The sequence below is a fragment of the Oncorhynchus masou genome, chromosome 7 (assembly GCF_036934945.1).
Source record: "Oncorhynchus masou masou isolate Uvic2021 chromosome 7, UVic_Omas_1.1, whole genome shotgun sequence".
NCBI lineage: Eukaryota > Metazoa > Chordata > Actinopteri > Salmoniformes > Salmonidae > Oncorhynchus > Oncorhynchus masou.
Window position 1 is genome coordinate 14,151,788 of NC_088218.1, and position 22,542 is coordinate 14,174,329.

The following is a 22,542-nucleotide window of genomic DNA, read 5'->3' on the forward strand; positions in this document are numbered from 1 at the left end:
GCCCTGGGCACTTCATGTAGACGAGATCTGAAAGAAGCCCTGGGCACTTCATGTAGACGAGATCTGAAAGAAGCCCTGGGCACTACATGTAGACAAGATCTGAAAGAAGCCCTGGGCACTTCATGTAGACTAGATCTGAAGGAAGCCCTGGGCACTACATGTAGACTAGATCTGAAAGAAGCCCTGGGCACTTCATGTAGACTAGTCTGAAAGAAGCCCTGGTCACTTCATGTAGACTAGATCTGAAGGAAGCCCTGGGCACTACATGTCGACTAGATCTAAAGGAAGCCCTGGGCACTTCATGTCGACTAGTCTGAAAGAATTGGACAAATCAGAATGCAAGGTGACATTTATTATACTGCTATCCAGTGTTTTCAGATCTACACAGTTCCCTGGGACCTAAGTTAGGGCTAGTGCTTTGTTTCTGGACTGGGACAATGGGACTCCTGTACTGTGTGCGCTGGCTTCGCGTGTGTAACCTCACCTCCTGTCCTGTCTCCTCCCCTGCAGCAGAGAGTGGTGTGACTCTACTGCAGCTGATCGGAGACCTGCCTCCTGATGAATCCCAGGCCGGTCCGGGGGGGAAACCCGCCTACTACTTCGGAGGGCAGGACGGGCTGACTGCTGCGGGACAGCCGGCCCTGGCCCACCTCCCCAACCCCTTCTACAGAGACTTCTCCCTGGTCTTCCAAATCCTCCCCTCCAGCCCCGGGGTCCTCTTCTCCATCACAGACGCCTCCCAGAAGTTCATGTACGTGGGGGTGAAGCTGAGCGCCCCGGACGCTGACGGCAGGAATCAGAACATTCTGTTCTACTACACAGAGCCCGACTCTGAGGCCTCGTACCTGGCCGCTAGTTTCACCGTGCCCTCCCTGGACCTAGTCTCCTGGACCAAGTTCTCTCTGTCCGTGTTCAACGACCAGGTGACCTTCTTCATGGGGTGCGACGCCTCTGGGAAGACGGTGAAGTTGGAGCGCTCGCCGGATGACATGGAGCTGGACAGGGGGGCGGGCATCTTCGTGGGTCAGGCGGGAGGCGCAGACCCTGACAGGTTCGAGGTACAGTATGGATCGCCAACCACACCTCTATGCTGACCTGACCACACATATTTACCTCTAACTTTATTGTTCTCTCATGTAAAACATATTTATTGTTCTCTCATGTAAAACATATTTATTGTTCCCTCATGTAAAACATTGGTATGTATAACTCTTCCCCTAAAGTCTCTGTCGCTCTGCACCCCCACCCTCAACCCTCGCTCTGGTGTCAAACCCCATGTGACCATCACATGTGTTTAGACGGGTCAGTGACTATGCTGAGGGGTCAAAGTTGAAAGGCCAGACATCAGGCCAGGTCAGCAAATAGATTTACTAGAGGGAGGAGGGGTTAGTAGTGCTGTGTTAGTGAGATGTGAATGGCTGTCTGGCTTTCCTGTTGCCAGTGACACATACCTGACTGAGATTCCTGAGGGAGCGATTAGTGAGGGATTTACCCCCAAACACCGTGTGGGTTTCGGTTTCATCTCACTCACACCTGCTGTTCTCAACAGACAGTGTGTTGAAACGTGCATTCTCATAGTCTAACTCTATCAGGCCCCTGGGAGAGATTTAGAACCCTGTCTGTTGTTTCAACAAGACTCTGTCTGTTCTGAGTTAGTAAGGCCACGGTCAGTCAGACACATCCTCTTTACATTTTATTGTATATTAATTAATGGCTTAGATCCTGACTAGAATCATTAAATTCATACTGCACCAATGGCTGTACAGTATCTCCTTTCTCACAGCCATCAGTGTGTTTGTCTGTGTCTCTGTGTGTGTGTCTGTGCGTGTTGTGCAGGGGGCGATCGCTGAGCTGAATGTGGTGGGTAACCCTCGAGCAGCTGAGCTACTCTGTGAAGACGATGATGACTCAGACGCTGTGAGTGATTAGACTGTAGAACCAGCCACAGTTTAGTAGGAATATGATATGATTCATGTCAACTAACGTTTTCTCAAATGCCTTGACTTGTCTCTATTTGTCTTGCTGTCTCTCTCTTCCTCTCTCTCTCTCAGGCCTCAGGTGACTTTGGCAGTGGGGATGGGGACAGAAGAGAGACCGGCAAAACTGTAAAGGAATCTTCTTTATCCGATGTTGTCCTGTTAATCCATTCTGTGATGTGGAAATAGAAGGAAGGATTTACTGTGAAACTATTGGATCAGGGTCTGACTGTCCTGTCTAACCTTCCTCTCCTCCCTCCTGTCAGACCACCCCTCCATCTCTCCGACCGGTGCCAGAGCCCCCTCTGACATCATCAGTGAGCGACAGGCTCTCAGAGACAGGTCAGTGGGCTGAGTCGAACAATGATGACATCATCTGTAAAGTTATCCTCTAAAATATTACTTAGGTTTATTGAAAATGCGCATATAATAGTGAACCAACCAAGCTATATTTACAGTAACTGCAGTGCTAACAAAAACTGTTGATGTAAAAATTGTGAAACTATCTGTCAAGGAAATATGTACCTAGTGTAATACCACACTACTTGAGAACCGTGTTGCTCGATACATACAGTATGCTGGGATATACAGCACACTAGCACCTTCTAGTGGAGAAGGTAGACATTACCTTTCATTTTCCTTCAAGTGTGGCTGATTGGAAAGGAAAAGGAATGGGGGATACCTAGTCAGTTGTACAACTGAATGTATTCAACTGAAATGTATCTTACCCATTTAACCCTTAGTCGACATCCACGTCATCGGTGCATGGGGAACAGTGGGTTAACTACCTTGCTCAGGGGCAGAACGATAGATTTTTAACTTGTCAGCTCGGGGATTCGATCCAGCAACCTTTCGGTTACTGGCCCAACGCTCCTACCCGCCAGGGGAATGTTGATCATTGTTAGCATTTTCTAGTGTACGAACTAGGCATGCAGGTAAGTGTGTTTGTGTTGATTGACTGTAGGTGACAGGAATCATCAGACCTCAGTAGAGTCCAGACCAGGGTCAGGAGGTCAACCAGGTAGGTCACTGGAAACTTTGTCTGTCTGTCCGTCTGTCTGTCTGTCGGGCTATATTATAAACACTCTCCAATGAGGTCCAGTGGAGTTCCCTGACAACCAGTCCCTGATTTCAGAACAGTATACCCTTACCACTCCATGTCAGAGTTCAGGGAATCTTCACTGGACTAGGTTGATGAGATCTCATCATGCCCTCAGCATGCCCTGTCTGCATGGAACTCTGTGGAGTAGGTTGGCATGGAACTCTGTGGAGTAGGTTGGCATGGAACTCTGTGGAGTAGGTTGGCATGGAACTGTGTGGAGTAGGTTGGCATGGAACTGTGTGGAGAAGGTTGGCATGAAACTCTGTGGAATAGATTGGCATGGAACTCTGTGGAATAGATTGGCATAGAACTCTGTGGAATAGTTTGGCATGGAACTCTGTGGAGCAGGTTGGCATGGAACTCTGTGGAGCAGGTTGGCATGGAACTCTGTGGAGCAGGTTGGCATGAAACTCTGTGGAAGGGGAGGACAAAGGGTAGTAGGACGCTAACTGAGGATAGAGGATGCTAGTGAAAGTGATGATGACAGCAACATGCCGATGATGACCACGATGTTACTTCTGACGTCTATTCTAACACCCAACTCTCCCTCTCTCTGTGTCTCTCTGTGTGTCGTCAGGCCCTACTGGTTCTAACGGAGTGAAGGGGGACAGAGGGGAGAAGGGCAGTCCAGGGGACAGAGGTCCCGCCGGGCCAAAGGGGGAATCGGGGTCTTTCTCCAGCTCTGCTTCTTCCTCTGGCTCTTCATCAGGTGGAGGAGAACGTGGAGAAAAGGTACTGCATGCTGCCTGGCACAGTACTGTGTGTTATACACCCCCTATAGGCATGCAGGTAAGTGTGTTTGTGTTGATTGACTGTAGGTGACCCCCATAGCTGATTACATCTGATTCAGACAGACCACATACATGCCTCTGAGACACATGTAATAGTTCCAACATTACTTACAACTTGTCTTTGTCTCCTTTTCCTTTCAGGGAGACAAAGGCTTGAAGGTGCGTTTTGACTTTGTCCTTCCCAGCTTCTTTTTATTTGACTTTATCTTAGCTAGTCATTGAAGTGATCAGATTAAATAGGTAGTTGATTGTTTTCTTCCCACAGGGCAGTTCTGGGTTTGGTTACCCAGGCTCCAAGGGGGACCGTGGCGTACCTGGTCCACCTGGCCCTCCTGGCCCTGGGGGCCACCTGCCCAGGTTGTGAGGCTAGGGGACGGCTCTGTGGTGCAGCCAGTGGCCGGACCAATGGGACCGATGGGGCCCCCAGGGGCCAAAGGACCAGCAGGACCCCAGGGACCAGAGGGAGAGGCGGTGAGTTGTACCATACCGTCTGACATACAGTGCATTCGGAAAGTATTCAGACTCCTTGACTTTTACCACACATTACAGCCTTATTCTAAAATGGATGAAATCGTTTTTTCCCCCTCAACCATCTACAAACAATACCCAATAATGATATAGCAAAAACAAGTTTTTCAACATTTTTGCAAATGTATTAAAAATAAACAACTGAAATATCACATTTACATAAGTATTCAGACCCTTTACTCAGTACGTTGTTGAAGCACCTTTGGCAGGAATTACAGCCTTGAGTCTTTCTGGGTATGACGCTACAAGCTTGGCACAACTGTACTTGGGGAGCTTCTCCCATTTTTCTCTGCAGATCCTTACAACCTGACAGAGCTTGCATGGGGAGCGTTGCAGCACAGTTATTTTCACAGAGATGTTAGATTGGGTTCAAGTCCGGGCTCTGGCTGGGCCACTCTAGGACATTGAGACTTGTCCCGAAGCCACTCCTGCGTTGTCTTGGCTGTGTGCTTAGGGTCGTTGTCCTGTTGGAAGGTGAACCTTTGCCCCAGTCTGAGGTCCTGAGCGCTTTGGAGCAGGTATTCATCAACTATCTCTCTGTACTTTGCTCATTCATCTTTGCATCGATCCTGACTAGTCTCCCAGTCCCTGCCGCTGAAAAACATCCCCACAGCATGATGCTGTCATCACCATGCTTCATCATAAGGTTGGTGCCAGGTTTCCTCCAGACATAACACTTGGCATTCAGGCCAAAGAGTTCAATCTTGGTTTCATCAGACCAGATAATCTTTTCTCATGGTCAGAGAATCTTTAGGTGCCTTTTGGCAAACTCCAAGCGGGATGTCATGTGCCTTTTACTGAGGAGTGGCTTCCGTCTGGTCACTCTTCCATAAAGGCCTGATTGTTGGAGTGCTGCAGAGATTGTTGTCCTTCTGGAAGGTTCTCCCATCTCCGTCTGAGCTCTGTCTGAGTGACCATCGGGTTCTTGGTCACCTCCCAAACCAAGGCCCTTCTCCCCCGATTGCTCAGTTTGGATGGGCGGCCAGCTCTAGGAAGAGTCTTGGTGGTACCAAACTTTTTCCAATTAAGAATGATAAGAGGCCACTGTGTTCTTGGAGACCTTCAATGCTGCAGAAATGTTGTGGTACCCTTCCCCAGATCTGTTCCTCGACACAATCCTGTCTCGGAGCTCCACAAACAATTCCTTCGACCTCATGGCTTGGTTTTGGCTCTGACATGCACTGTAGTATCTTTATATAGACAGGTGTGTGCCTTTCCAAATTATGTCCAATCAATTTAATTTACCACAGGTGGACCACAGGATGATCAATGGAAACAGGATGCACCTGAGCTCAATTTTGAGTCTCATAGCAAAGGGTTTGAATACTTATGTAAATATTTTGCAAACATTTCTAAAAACCTGTTTTTGCTTTGTCATTATGGGGTATTGTGTGTAGATTGCTGATTTATTTAATCAGTTTTAGAATAAGGCTGTAACGTAAGAAAATGGGGAAAAGTCAAGGGGTCTGAATACTTTCCGTAAGCACTGTATTCTATGTAGCGCATTCTCACTTTATTTGGTCTCAGTACTTGTACATTTGCTTTCAATTGACTGTAACAAACCATATCTATTTCATTCCCCAGGGGGATCCAGGAGAGGATGGCAAATTAGTGAGTGTCACTTTCTGATGTTTTATCCCATTGATCTCATGTCATGATTTTTTATTCATTGTTAATTGTGTGAGGAGAAATACAGTGGTAGTCAGATGTCATTATTGATAAGCGGTGGTGGTCAGTAGCAGTGGTCAGACAGTGTCAGCCTCACTAAGCTGTGTCTTCTCTCTCTGTCCCACCACAACTCAGGGACCTGCCGGAGACAGAGGGTTCCCAGGAACACAAGGAGACTCAGGGTCAAAGGACAAAAGGTAAAGGCCAGAAGCCATTTATTTAAGAGCATGAGTATTTGAATATTATCGGAGGTGCCCAAAGGTGTTTTTCCTGTGACCTCTCCAGGGGGATCGTGGTGATGGTCACCCAGGACCCAGGGGTTCTCCAGGGCCACCTGGACCCCCAGGCCCAGGGATAGTTGATCTCGCTGTGAGTCAACCACTACTGCATCAGGCCATTCAGCCCATTAATTCATGTGGATCAGACATGAATATACCAATATACCACTTTTAATGTTTCTTCATTTGTCCCTAGACATTTGTGGATGTGGAAGGCTCCGGAGGATTCCCAGATTTGGAGAAAATACAGGTATGTTTTAGCCACAGAGATTTTGAGTTTGGCCCAGAAAAACGACTTTTCCAAAACTGTATATTGTGAAATCCAAGACTGTTGTGTTGACTGTTTCTTTAGACTCTCCGTGGTCTACCAGGCCCCCCGGGCCCACCAGGTCCCCCTGGCCCCTCAGCCAGTGGTGTCAACTCCCATGGGTCAGGCTCTTTCGGGCCCCCTGGACCTCCCGGACAGGACGGGGCCCGTGGCCTACCAGTGAGGACCCTCTCTCTACTATATCTGACGTGACAATATGTTTTGTGCCTAACTGTAGACAGCACAACTACAGCATTGAAATTAATGTCCTGATTTGTTGACCATTATGTATTGATATCATGCTGTGTTTTTCAGGGGCCCGCTGGTCCACCTGGCAGGCCTGGAACCCCAGGACCCAGTAGCGGAGAGAAGGTATGAGACAGGGAGGAGACTTATTTACTTTAGCTCATCTGATCATACTAAACTCAGCAAAAAAAGAAACGTCCTCACTGTCAACTGCGTTTATTTTCAGCAAACTTTACACGTGTAAATATTTGTATGAACATAACAAGATTCCACAACTGAGACATAAACTGAACAAGTTCCACAGACATGTGGCTAACAGAAATGGAATAATGTGTCCCCTAAAAGTAAGTCAGTTTCTGGTGTGGCCACCAGCTGCATTAAGTACTGCATTGCAGCTCCTCCTCATGGACTGCACCAGAAACTGGACTGCACAAGGACTGCACCTCACCCTCCGATCCAACAGGTCCCAGACGTGCTCAATGGGATTGAGACTGTACGGACATTGCAATTTATTGCCCTGGTCCACATCTGCAGTCCTCATGCCTACTTGCAGCATGCCTAAGGCATGTTCATGCAGATGAGCAAGAACTCTGGTCATCTTTCTTTTGGTGTTATTCAGAGTCAATAGAAAGGCCTCTTTAGTGTCCTAAGTTTTCATAACTGTGACCTTAATTGCCTACCATCTGTAAGCTGTTAGTGTTTTAACCATTCTACAGGAGCATGTTCATTAATTGTTTATGGTTCATTGAACAAGCATAGGGAAACAGTGTTTATACCCTTTACAATGAAGATCTGTGAAGTTATTTTGATTTTTACAAACTATCTTTGAAAGACAGGGTCCTGAAAAAGGGGTGTTTCTTTTTTTGCTGAGTGTATATATCACTGTATACAGCACACACAGAACTGGACCTTTGTATAGGGATCCTTTTGAGATGATTGTCTCTTTCTCTCTGTATCTCTCTCTTTCCCCATCTCTCTCTCCCTCTCATCCGCAGGGAGAAGCTGGTGATCTAGGTCTTCCAGGGCCCAGTGGAGAGAGGGTGAGCTCTCAAATACACCCATACTCTAAATCTTAAATATATAGCTATTTTCACTTTGACCTTGTTTCTTTGGTGCTGTTTGGTGTGGGACCTCTCCTAGAGATTGATAGTCTAAACATGATGTTGATGTGGGACTTCTACTAGAGATCGATAGTCTAAACATGATGTTGGTGGTGGGACTTCTCCTTGAGATCGATAGTCTAAACATGTTGGTGGTGGGACTTCTCCTAGAGATCGATAGTCTAAGCATGTTGGTGGTGGGACTTCTCCTAGGATCGATAGTCTCAACATGATGTTGGTGGTGGGAGATCGATAGTCTAAGCATGTTGCATGTGGTGGGACTTCTCCTAGAGACAGTCTAAGCATGTTGGTGGTGGGATAGTCTAAACATGATGTTGGTGGTGGGACTTCTCCTAGAGATCGATAGTCTAAACATGATGTTGGTGGTGGGACTTCTCCTAGAGATCGATAGTCTAATGATGTTGGTGGTGGGACTTCTCCTAGAGATCGATAGTCTAAGCATGTTGGTGGTGGGACTTCTCCTAGAGATCGACAGTCTAAGCATGTTGGTGGTGGGACTTCTCTAAACGATGATGTTGGTGGTGGGACTTCTCCTAGAGATCGATAGTCTAAACATGATGTTGGTGGTGGGACTTCTCCTAGAGATCTAAACATGGTGGTGGGTCTAGAGATCGATACATGATGTTGGTGGTGGGACTTCTCCTAGAGGAATCGATAGTCTAAGCATGTTGGTGGTGGGACTTCTCCTAGAGATCGATAGTCTAAGCATGTTGGTGGTGGGACTTCTCCTAGAGATCGATAGTCTAAACATGATGTTGGTGGTGGGACTTCTCCTAGAGATCGATAGTCTAAACATGTTGGTGGTGGGACTTCTCCTAGAGATCGATAGTCTAAGCATGTTGGTGGTGGGACTTCTCCTAGAGATCGAGTCTAAGCAGTCTCTAGAGATCGATAGTCTGCATGTTGGTGGTGGGACTTCTCCTAGAGATCGATAGTCTAAACATGTTGGTGGTGGGACTTCTCCTAGAGATCGATAGTCTAAACATGTTGGTGGTGGGACTTCTCCTAGAGATCGTCTAAACATGAGTGGAACTTCTAATCGATAGTCTAAACATGATGTTGGTGGTGGGGGACTTCTCCATGATGTTGGTGGTGGGACTTCTCCTAGATCGATAGTCTAAGCATGTTGGTGGTGGGACTTCTCCTAGAGATCGACAGTCTAAGCATGTTGGTGGTGGGACTTCTCCTAGAGATCGATAGTCTAAACATGATGTTGGTGGTGGGACTTCTCCTAGAGATCGATAGTCTAAACATGATGTTGGTGGTGGGACTTCTCCTAGAGATCGATAGTCTCAACATGATGTTGGTGGTGGGACTTCTCCTAGAGATCGATAGTCTAAGCATGTTGGTGGTGGGACAGTCTCATGTTGGTGGTCTTCTAGAGATCGATAGTCTAAACATGATGTTGGTGGTGGGACTTCTCCTAGAGATCGATAGTCTAAACATGTTGGTGGTGGGACTTCTCCTAGAGATCGATAGTCTAAGCATGTTGGTGGTGGGACTTCTCCTAGAGATCGATAGTCTCAACATGATGTTGGTGGTGGGACTTCTCCTAGAGATCGATAGTCTAAACATGTTGGTGGTGGGACCTCTCCTAGAGATCGATAGTCTAAGCATGTTGGTGGTGGGACTTCTCCTAGAGATCGATAGTCTCAACATGATGTTGGTGGTGGGACTTCTCCTAGGAATCGATAGTCTAAACATGATGTTGGTGGTGGGACTTCTCCTAGAGATCGATAGTCTAAACATGTTGGTGGTGGGACTCTCTAGAGATCGATAGTCTAAGCATGTTGGTGGTGGGACTTCTCCTAGAGATCGATCGATAGTCTAAACATGTTGGTGGTGGGACTTCTCTAGAGATCGATATGTTGGTGGTGGGTCCTAAACATGATGTTGGTGGTGGGACTTCTCCTAGAGATCGATAGTCTAAGCATGTTGGTGGTGGGACTTCTCCTAGAGATCGATAGTCTAAGCATGTTGGTGGTGGGACTTCTCCTAGAGATCGATAGTCTAAACATGTTGGTGGTGGGACTTCTCCTAGAGATCGATAGTCTAAGCATGTTGGTGGTGGGACTTCTCCTAGAGATCGATAGTCTAAACATGATGTTGGTGGTGGGACTTCTCCTAAGATCGATAGTCTAAACATGATGTTTGGTGGGACTTCTCCTAGGGACTTCTCATGATGTTGGTGGTGGGACTAGAGATCGATAGTCTAAACATGATGTTGGTGGTGGGACTTCTCCTAGAATCGATAGTCTAAACATGATGTTGGTGGTGGGACTTCTCCTAGAGATCGATAGTCTAAACATGTTGGTGGTGGGACTTCTCCTAGAGATCGATAGTCTAAACATGTTGGTGGTGGGACTTCTCCTAGAGATCGATAGTCTCAACATGATGTTGGTGGTGGGACTTCTCCTAGAGATCGATAGTCTAAACATGATGTTGGTGGTGGGACTTCTCCTAGAGATCGATAGTCTAAGCATGTTGGTGGTGGGACTTCTCCTAAATCGATAGTCTAAACATGATGTTGGTGGTGGGACTTCTCCTAGAGATCGATAGTCTAAGCATGTTGGTGGTGTGGGACTTCTCCTAGAGATCGAGAGTCTCTAAACATGATGTTGGTGGTGGGACTTCTCCTAGAGATCGATAGTCTAAACATGATGTTGGTGGTGGGACTTCTCCTAGAGATCGATAGTCTAAACATGTCTAAACATGATGTTGGTGGTGGGACTTCCTAGAGATCGATAGTCTAGAGACTTCTCTAGAGATTGATAGTCTCAACATGATGTTGGTGGTGGGACTTCTCCTAGAGATCGATAGTCTAAGCATGTTGGTGGTGGGACTTCTCCTAGAGATCGATAGTCTAAACATGTTGGTGGTGGGACTTCTCCTAGAGATCGATAGTCTCAACATGATGTTGGTGGGGGTGTGAGGATTTTATGCTTATGCTTGTCTCCCTCTAGCAAAACTTTTTGTCTGTCTTCTCCAACTTTTTGACCAGTATCTTTAGTGAAGGTGATTGGTCACAGGTACTAATGGGTCTCCTGCTATTGGTTCCTTGTTTTCATCTGCATACTATTGGTTCCTTGGTTTCCGCTGCATTCATCACGTGGGGGAATCAATTCACTGACAAAAACTAATTCCCAGTGTGTTCATTATAGGACAAATGGAACATATGCTTGTTTGTTTGACTTCTGACATAACATCTTAAATAGCATGTAGTTGCTTAAGATATTTTACCATCAGTCTGGATGTTTTATATTGGAAATAATCTATATGCAGTCATTGGTTTTTATAATTGTTTTTTATTATTTTCAATATTGATTGCTTGTTATAGTAATAATTCAGCTTAAATGTGTTTCCAATTTTGTGGAATGCTTCTTTATTTGTCTGTTATGTCTACATGTAAATGGACTGCAGATTTTTACACACACATGCACACACACACCTTTACAATCTCTCTCTCGGTCTCTCACCTCTTCGCTCCTAACCACCAGGGTTCTCAGGGTGACCCTGGAGTGCCTGGTCAGGCAGGGCAGGGGGGCTTGGCTGGGCTTCCTGGGCCCATGGGACCGATTGGGCCTCCAGGACCACCCGGCCCCCCCGGACAGTCCTACCCCGTGCGTTATGTGAGTACTGTACACAACTCCTGCCACCCACCCAGACAACATCAACTACAGCTTAACCTCCCACCCCACAGCTCCCCTCATTCAAATTGTTACCAAATTGACTACATACTGTATATTTGACTACATATATTTTTGTGGAATTGTCTTTTTTGAACTGTATCTGTGTCCTCTCTGTGTAGGGTGACGGGGAGGGTTCCGTAGTGACAGGGGTCAATGGTGTTGCTGGAGTGATAGGAATTCCAGGACCACAGGTGATCTATATATTGCCATTCACTCATAATTTGGATTGCCTTTACAATTACGTCAACTAATACATAGTCACGTATCCATTGTTTTTCAGGGTCCGCCCGGAATCGCTGGCCTTCCGGTAAGAACCAGGAAATCCCTTTGAATATTTTGCTAAGTTTGATTGGAGGCCATATCTTTGTTATATAGCAATGCTTACTGTATTCCTGTCATCATACAGGGAAGATCTGGTTTGCCTGGGCTTTCGGGAGAGAAGGGGAGCGAGGGAGCAAGAGGACGGGATGGAACACCAGGGATGGACGGATTCCCAGGACAATTGGTAGAAGATCATTATCCCTCAGCCACCTCCCCAGACTCTATTAGAACGTTACTTAGGCTTTAGAGTAACCCACACAAAGTGCACTAACCTATTCTGTTTTGTTTCTTATGTATACACAGGGAGACAAAGGGAGAGGGGAGACAGAGGAGAAAGGGTGAGTTACCTACTCCTGATTACCATATTTTGGTGGTTGATTTTTTTATTTTCTTGCTTCTTTTATCAGAACAACAGTTTTCAGCTGTGTTAACATAATTGCAAAATAGTTTTCTAATGATCAATTCGCCTTTTAAAATGATACACTTGGATTAGCTAACACAACGTGCCATTGGAACACAGGAGTGATGGTTGCTGATAATGGGCCTCTGTACGCTGTTTCCAGCTACAATAGTCATTTACAACATTAACAATGTCTACACTGTATTTCTAATCAATTTGATGTTATTTTAAATGGACAAAACATTTGCTTTTCTTTCAAAAACAAAGACTTTTCTAAGTGACCCCAAGAACAGTAGCGTAAGTCATCTATTGCGTGTCCCATGGCTCTCATGCTGTTGTGTGTGTATGGTGTTGTAGGGTGAGCCAGGGCGTGAAGGGGGGCCCCCTGGACCTCCAGGAGCCCCTGGCCCACCGGGACAGATCTACCAGACCTCAGGCAGTGTGAGTATGGATGTGTACTGTACGGTCTTGTCTGCTCTGGATCATAGTGATGTTTCAGTGACACAACTGACCTACCTGTCTCTGTCTCGTTTTAGTTTGATGGAGTTCTTGGGAATCAAGGAGAGGTGAGAATTTGACTCAGCAGACAAGTCACTATGTTACTCTACATGCAGTTTTATAATGTCTTATAATGTTTTATAGTCACCCTAACCCTTATTTCCTTTTCTCCAGGGAGGACCAGGTCTTCCCGGCCGGGCAGGATTCCCAGTATGTATCAGTATCACACTGCCAATGAACACACAGTGGAGTGGAGACATTTACCTTGACTGTTTCTAAAGATATTTCACAGTTGAAACACACATTTACATTTACATTTAAGTCATTTAGCAGACGCTCTTATCCAGAGCGACTTACAAATTGGTGAATTCACCTTCTGACAACCAGTGGAACAGCCACTTTACAATAGTGCATCTAAATCATTTAATGTGTGGGGGGTGAGAAGGATTACTTTATCCTATCCTAGGTATTCCTTGAAGAGGTGGGGTTTCAGGTGTCTCCGGAAGGTGGTGATTGACTCCGCTGTCCTGGCGTCGTGAGGGAGTTTGTTCCACCATTGGGGGGCCAGAGCAGCGAACAGTTTTGACTGGGCTGAGCGGGAACTGTACTTCCTCAGTGGTAGGGAGGCGAGCAGGCCAGAGGTGGATGAACGCAGTGCCCTTGTTTGGGTGTAGGGCCTGATCAGAGCCTGGAGGTACTGCGGTGCCGTTCCCCTCACAGCTCCGTAGGCAAGCACCATGGTCTTGTAGCGGATGCGAGCTTCAACTGGAAGCCAGTGGAGAGAGCGGAGGAGCGGGGTGACGTGAGAGAACTTGGGAAGGTTGAACACCAGACGGGCTGCGGCGTTCTGGATGAGTTGTAGGGGTTTAATGGCACAGGCAGGAGCCCAGCCAACAGCGAGTTGCAGTAATCCAGACGGGAGATGACAAGTGCCTGGATTAGGACCTGCGCCGCTTCCTGTGTGAGGCAGGGTCGTACTCTGCGGATGTTGTAGAGCATGAACCTACAGGAACGGGCCACCGCCTTGATGTTAGTTGAGAACGACAGGGTGTTGTCCAGGATCACGCCAAGGTTCTTAGCGCTCTGGGAGGAGGACACAATGGAGTTGTCAACCGTGATGGCGAGATCATGGAACGGGCAGTCCTTCCCCGGGAGGAAGAGCAGCTCCGTCTTGCCGAGGTTCAGCTTGAGGTGGTGATCCGTCATCCACACTGATATGTCTGCCAGACATGCAGAGATGCGATTCGCCACCTGGTCATCAGAAGGGGGAAAGGAGAAGATTAATTGTGTGTCGTCTGCATAGCAATGATAGGAGAGACCATGTGAGGTTATGACAGAGCCAAGTGACTTGGTGTATAGCGAGAATAGGAGAGGGCCTAGAACAGAGCCCTGGGGGACGCCGGTGGTGAGAGCGCGTGGCGAGGAGACAGATTCTCGCCACGCCACCTGGTAGGAGCGACCTGTCAGGTAGGACGCAATCCAAGCGTGGGCCGCCCTGGAGATGCCAAACTCGGAGAGGGTGGAGAGGAGGATCTGATGGTTCACAGTTTCGAAGGCAGCCGATAGGTCTAGAAGGATGAGAGCAGAGGAGAGAGAGTTAGCTTTAGCAGTGCGGAGCGCCTCCGTGATACAGAGAAGAGCAGTCTCAGTTGAATGACTAGTCTTGAAACCTGACTGATTAGGATCAAGAAGGTCATTCTGAGAGAGATAGCGGGAGAGCTGGCCAAGGACGGCACGTTCAAGAGTTTTTGAGAGAAAAGAAAGAAGGGATACTGGTCTGTAGTTGTTGACATCGGAGGGATCGAGTGTAGGTTTTTTCAGAAGGGGTGCAACTCTCGCTCTCTTGAAGACGGAAGGGACGTAGGAAGGGACACACCAAACGGACAGTATTGTTCTAGATGTATGGTGGAGATTGCGGCAAAAACTATTTATATAACATGTTAGTGGAACATTTAAAAAATATATATATTTCAGTTGAAACACTGAAACAATGCTGTACGGCCTTCTAGTTGTATATTGAAAACTGCCTAAAACATGATTTTATACACTAGCTGTACATTGAAAACTGCCTAAAACATGATTTTATACACTAGTTGTATATTGAAAATGGCCTAAAATATGTTAATGGAACTCTCTTTTAAAAATATACACACACAAGGTTGTTATTTATACTGATCACAACTTCTTCTGTAGGGGCCTATAGGACCAAAGGGAGATACAGGAGAGCCTGGACAGCCAGGATACGCAGCTAAGGTCTGGTAATAACTTCATTCATATCTTGTTTTCTGTACAGTACAGGGAAAATTGCATGAAGTATTGACACGTCTCCACCCTGTCCTGTCCAGGGGGAGAAAGGAGAACCTGGTATTATCATGGGGCCTGATGGAAGACCCCTGTACCTGGGAGGGCTGGGGTCTCAACCGGTGAGAAAAACCACACACAAGATTTATAGTTGGTAGAAATACTGTATGTTATTATGCTTGTCCATCTCTTTTATATGTGCCATGCAACATAAAATGTTGATACCCTTTGACCTCTGTGTGTGCAGGGAGAGAAGGGACTCCCGGGACCTGAGGGACCTCCTGTAAGTACTCTCCTTTAAGTGACATGCTTTCTGATTAGCCATCGATAACCATGGATGTACTGTATATAGTTCTCTGTTTCTGTAGGGTCCATCTGGTAGATTTATATTGTTCTGGCTCTATAGGGTCCATCTGGTAGATTTATATTGTTCTGTATCTATAGGGCCCAGCTGGTAAATGTATATTGTTCTGTATCTATAGGGTCCAGCTGGTAGATTTATATTGTTCTCTGTCTCTATAGGGTCCAGCTGGTAGATTGATATTGTTCTCTGTCTCTATAGGGTCCAGCTGGTAGATTTATATTGTTCTGTCACTATAGGGTCCAGCTGGTAGATTGATATTGTTCTCTGTCTCTATAGGGTCCAGCTGGTAGATTTATATTCTTCTCTGTCTCTATAGAGTCCATCTGGTAGATTTATATTGTTCTGTATCTATAGGGCCCAGCTGGTAAATGTATATTGTTCTGTAAATGTATATTGTTCTGTACTATAGGGTCCAGCTGGTAGATTTATATTGTTCTGTCTCTGTCTGGTAAATGTATATTGTTCCTATAGGGTCCAGCTGGTATATTGATATTGTTCTGTCTCTATAGGGTCCAGCTGGTATATTGATATTGTTCTGTCTCTATAGGGTCCAGCTGGTAGATTTATATTGTTCTGTCTCTATAGGGTCCAGCTGGTATTTATATTGTTCTGTCTCTATATTGTTCTGTCTCTATAGGGTCCAGGTAGATTTATATTGTTCTGTCTCTATAGGGTCCAGCTGGTAGATTTATATTGTTCTGTCTCTATAGGGTCCAGCTGGTAGATTTATATTGTTCTGTCTCTATAGGGTCCATTGGTAGATTTATATTGTTCTGTCTCTATAGGGTCCAGCTGGTAGATTTATATTGTTCTGTCTCTATAGGGTCCAGCTGGTAGATTTATATTGTTCTGTCTCTATAGGGTCCAGCTGGTAGATTTATATTGTTCTGTCTCTATAGGGTCCAGCTGGTAGATTTATATTGAGGGTCCAGCTGGTAGATTTATATTGTTCTGTCTCTAGGGTATTGATATTGTTCTGTCTCTATAGGGTCCAGCTGGTAGATTTATATTGTTCTGTCTATAGGGTCCTCTGGTAGATTTATATTGTTCTGGTCCAGCTGGTAGATTTATATTGTTCTGTCTCTATAGGGTCCATTGTTCTGGTAGGGTCCATTTATATTGTTCTGTCTCTATAGGGTCCAGCTGGTAGATTTATATTGTTCTGTCTCTATAGGGTCCAGCTGGTAGATTTATATTCTTTCTGTCTCTATAGGGTCCAGCTGGTAGATTTATATTGTTCTGTCTCTATAGGGTCCAGCTGGTGATTTATATTGTTCTGTCTATAGGGTCCAGCTGGTAGATTTATATTGTTCTGTCTCTATAGGGTCCAGCTGGTGTAGATATTGTTCTGTCTCTTAGTCCATCTTAGATTTATATTGTTCTGTATCTATAGGGTCCAGCTGGTAAATGTATATTGTTCTGTCTCTATAGGGTCCAGCTGGTAGATTTATATTGTTCTGTCTCTATAGGGTCCAGCTGGTAGATTTATATTGTTCTGTCTCTATAGGGTCCAGCTGGTAGATTTATATTGTTCTGTCTCTATAGGGTCCAGCTGGTAAATGTATATTGTTCTGCTGGTAGATTTATATTGTTCTGTCTCTATAGGGTCCAGCTGGTAGATTTATATTGTTCTGTCTCTATAGGGTCCAGCTGGTAGATTTATATTGTTCTGTCTCTATAGGGTCCAGCTGGTAGATTTATATTGTTCTGTCTCTGTCTCTTGTAGATTTATATTGTTCTGTCTCTATAGGTCCAGCTGGTAGATTTATATTGTTCTGTCTCTATAGGGTCCAGCTGGTAGATTTATATTGTTCTGTCTCTATAGGGTCCAGCTGGTAGATTTATATTGTTCTGTCTATAGGGTCTGGTAGATTTATATTGTTCTGTCTCTATAGGGTCCAGCTGGTAGATTTATATTGTTCTGTCTCCAGCTGGTAGATGTATATTGTTCTGTCTCTATATCCAGCTGGTGTTCTGTCTCTATAGGGTCCAGCTGGTAGATTAGATTTATATATTGTTCTGTCTCTATAGGGTCCAGCTGGTAGATTTATATTGTTCTGTCTCTATAGGGTCCAGCTGGTAGATTTATATTCTTCTGTCTATAGGGTCTGGTAGATTTATATTGTTCTGTCTCTATAGGGTCCAGCTGGTAGATTTATATTAGATTTCTGTCTATAGGGTCCAGCTGGTAGATTGTATATTGTTCTGTCTCTATAGGGTCCAGCTGGTAGATTTATATTCTTCTCTGTCTCTATAGGGTCCAGCTGGTAGATTTATATTGTTCTGCCTCTATAGGGTCCAGCTGGTATATTGATATTGTTATGTCTCTATGGGGTCCAGCTGGTAGATTTATATTCTTCTCTGTCTCTATAGGGTCCAGCTGGTATATTGATATTGTTCTGTCTCTATAGGGTCCAGCTGGTATATTGATATTGTTCTGTCTCTATGGGGTCCAGCTGGTAGATTTATATTGTTCTGTCTCTATAGGGTCCAGCTGGTATATTGATATTGTTCTGTCTCTATGGGGTCCAGCTGGTAGATTTATATTGTTCTGTCTCTATAGGGTCCAGCTGGTAGATTTATATTCTTCTCTGTCTCTATAGGGTCCAGCAGGTAGATTTATATTCTTCTCTGTCTCTATAGGGTCCAGCTGGTAGATTTATATTCTTCTCTGTCTCTATAGGGTCCCTATGGTCCAGCTGGCCTAAAGGGAGATATAGGCATGCCAGGTAGACCGGTAAGTATCTCTGTTCAGCTATTAGCCAAGTGGTGGTGCTCTGTAGCTCAGTTGGTAGAGCATGTCTTGGCATTGCGCTTGCAATGCCAAGACAGTGAGTTTGATTCCCAGGACCACCCACATGTAAAAATATATGCACACATGACTAAGTCGCTTTGAATAAAAGTGTCTGCTCAATGGCACTGAAGTGTGACTTAGAAAGAATCCAAGTGTGCTATTTCCCATTGTATTAACATGGTGATGGACTGCTGCTGGATGTGAACCAGTGTGTTGGTTACAGGGCCGTCCTGGGTTGAATGGTGTCAAAGGAGAGAGGGGGGATTCAGCGGGAGGGACTGGAGGATATGGAGTAAGTATGACACCGCTGGTTGGTGATTGATGGGATTCATACAGTGGTATGGTTAGACCGTCATGACCCAGACAGGGCATCAGTTTCACCCAGATTGATCCATGTTTTCAGGGTCCTCCAGGACCACCTGGCCCACCCGGACCCCGGGCCAGCAGTACCTCTGGACAGGTTCAATGTGAGTAGATGTCTGATCCAGTATTGTATCTTTCCCAGACGTTGGTGTTGTGAGTTATATGCTGTAGTCCGTCAGGTTGTTAAAACCCACAAAGTCACTAATGTGGGTTTACAAATTGATAGGGTCTCTTTCCAAGGTACAGTAGTGTAACTCTTCTCCCCTTTGTTCTGTTTCACACTCAGAGGGATGATGTCTCACGGTTATATCCTGGTAAGTCAACTCATTCTCATTGGCCAGTCCCACACCATGACATAGAACGTTACATGTAAAACGATGTCATGTGTTGGATTACATGTTGGCCTTTTTCCTCCACCCATCAGACTCCAAAGGAGACAAAGGTGATCGTGGAGTACCAGGAATACCCGGGGTACCAGGTACAGTAAAACCAGCTAGTTATTTACCTCCGCTGGCCTTGGGTGTACTAACACACGAGATTGAGCTGATTGAACTCACGTTCTATCGTCTCCACTCTAGGTCTCACGTCCAACTTTGACATCTACACCTTCAAGGTAAGTGACGAAACTACATACCCGCCATGCGTCTCTATGTGTTTGATGTGAGGTCAAATGACGTGGGGTGTGTGTGTCCCTGCAGAGGGAGATGAAGGGAGAGAGAGGAGACTCTGGGATGAAGGGGGAGAAGGGCGAGCCAGCCGGAGGATATTATGGTGGCGGTTACGGTGGACAGGGTGGTCAACCTGGACCTCCAGGACTTCCGGTAAGAATAACCACTGAACAACAACAGCCATTTTATTTTACTGCATTCTCCACGTTTTATCAGTGCCTTGCATCAAAAGACATGTACAATGGAATTCAATTAGAAAGTTTTAATGAGCAAGATCTATCGATCTCCAGGGGCCAAAGGGAGAGTCCATCATCGGTCCTTCAGGGCCCCAGGGCCCTCCAGGTAACCCAGGAAGAGGGTACGAAGGCAGGCAAGGGAACCCAGGCCCACCGGGGCCCCCCGGACCTTCAGGATCATCCTCCTCACCTGGAGCCTACAGGCCAACACAGAGTGAGGCGTACTCTCTCGCACACACACTCATACATACAGTACATAGGCAGGAACACAACCTTCTGGTGACATGAAGTACAGTAGCTCCTTGGTTAACAGCTTCAATGAATGATCTTTTTACATCTCAGCCATCAGCATCCCTGGACCTCCGGGCCCTCCTGGCCCACCTGGAACTGATGGACACTCCTCTGGGGTGAGTCTGTTAACCCCTTCATTCCTAGTATAGGGTCTAGGAGGTTAGGGCCTGTTTCTGGACTGGGCCTCACTGTGATGATATATACACCACTTCCAGGATGTGGCATCATTTAGCTCCTTGTCGTCCACGTTTGAACAGGTGATGGTCCTGAGGTCATATGACACGATGACAGCCACGGCCAGACGACAGGCAGAGGGGACGCTGGTGTATCTGGTCGACCAAACAGACTTTTACATCAGAGTACGAAATGGCTTCCGGCAAATCCAGGTGCAGTGTTTACCGGTGTAATGGATGCAAGCCACTATATTTATAAAATACAACACCTTCATCCTTTGTTAGTTTACATGATTAACTTGGAAGTTTTACCTTTCAGCTTGGACCATACATAGCTTTACCCCCTGACCAGGTAAGTCGTTGGAAATGTGCACTTGAGAAATGCTGACAAACTATTGTGACAGTGAAGGAATCAATTAATGAAGTTATTAATCACATTAGTGAATCTTATTGACATGATTTCTCTGCCTGTATCCATCTGAAGGGTAATGAGGTAGCAGCTGTCGACCCTCCTCCAGTGGTCTACTACCAGCCAGACCATCCCTCTAACACGGCCACAGAGCAACCCCCCAGACAGCTAGACCCCCACGAGCCACAGCCTGAGGGACAACACCCTGTTCACCCTGACCCACGTTATTCGACTCACCCGGATCCACGCTACCCAGCTCAGCCGGATCCACGCTACCCAGCCCAGACGGATCCACGCTACCCAGCCCAGCCAGATCCACGCTACCCAGCCCAGCCAGATCCACGCTACCCAGCCCAGCCTGATCCACGCTACCCAGCCCAGCCTGATCCACGCTACCCAGCCCAGCCTGATCCACGCTACCCAGCTCAGCCAGATCCGCGCTACCCCTCACATTCAGATCCCAGATACCCCTCACACACTGATCCACGGTACCCCAGTTATACAGACCGACAGCACAACCCTGACCCTGTTCAGCCCCAGCCAGCCCCTGTCCCACAGAACCCGGTTTACACAGACACCCGCTACCCTGTAACCCCACAACGCAGACCCAGACCTCCTGAGACCCCCAGCCACCAACACACGTCAGGCCCAAGCGTGAGTAGCCAGTGATTTAAAAGTCATAAATGTAACCTAAAAACATGCCACTGCTGAAATACTTCTGATTGTGGATGTGATGGGAAGCACGTTTTTAAAAGCAGACTTTTCTTCTTCTTCTTTCCTTCTGCAGATTCACCTGGTCGCCCTGAACGCCCCCCAGGGGGGTAACATGCGGGGTATCAGAGGGGCAGACTTCCTGTGTTTCAACCAGGCTCGGGCCATCGGGCTGAAGGGAACCTTCCGGGCTTTCCTCTCCTCCAAGCTCCAGGACCTTTACAGCATCGTCCGCAAGTCAGACAGAGACCGCATGCCCATCGTCAACCTAAAGGTACTGTCAGCTAAGACTGAGATGCATTTTCAGCTTCATTCAGAATCCCAGTATCATTCCATATCATTTAAGTAATTGGCTGCAACTGTCCCTAACCATTTGTCTGTCCCCTCTATAGGATGAGGTCCTGTTTGACAGTTGGGAGGCCATCTTCAGTGACTCAGAGGGCAGAGTGAAGGACAATGTACCCATCTACTCCTTCGATGGCAAAGACATTTTCACAGACGGCACATGGTGATAAACTACACTTCTACATATCACTCACTATACAAAATATCAAAACCTCTCTTTTTACAACACCCATAAAGGAGGCATTGATAAGTTATGTAAAGTTAACAGCTGAGAAAGTGAATGGAAGCAAAAATATGATGATTCATCCCTTCATCTCGTTCTCTCTCCCTTATTCCCTCTCCTTACCCAGGCCAGACAAGATGATATGGCACGGTTCGACCAGCAGGGGGCACGGCCAGGTGGATAACTACTGTGAGACGTGGCGTATAGGGGAGCGTGCGCTGACGGGCATGGCCTCCTCTCTACAGGGGGGCCAGCTCCTCCAACAGAGAACCAGCAGCTGTCACAGCTCCTACGCTGTGCTCTGCATCGAGAACAGCTACATCGGACAGTTCAAGAGATAGGACTGACCAACCAAACGCACACACACTACAGCCAGATCAAGAGATAAGCATAATGAAACACCCACACAAACACATCAGCCAATCCAGGAGGCCTAACAAAACGTACCTACCAGTGGAGGCTGGTGACTTAAAATAAATAGGAGGAGGGTAGACCCAGGGTATAGGTGTGGAACGCACAGGGACAACAAAGTGTGTTTCAAAAATCGTCAATGACTAATTATTTTAACCTAAAACATTTAATAAAGACATTTATAGTACACTACTATGGGGAATGGGAATGAGGGCTACTTACAGTGTTGGAAAGGGACCACAGCAGTGATTGAATGAGGGTATGAGGCATGAGTTGAGGTGTTCAGAGGCTTGACCAGTGCAGGACAGGATTTGCCTAAAAAGACAAA

The 22,542-nt window shown here is 46.4% G+C and overlaps 1 pseudogene; it reads left to right on the forward strand.

Annotated features, from left to right (window-relative positions):
- LOC135543325 (collagen alpha-1(XVIII) chain-like) overlaps positions 1-22,536 on the forward strand; it is a 34,769-nt pseudogene extending 12,233 nt beyond the window's left edge.
- Positions 22,537-22,542: the final 6 nt, after the last annotated feature.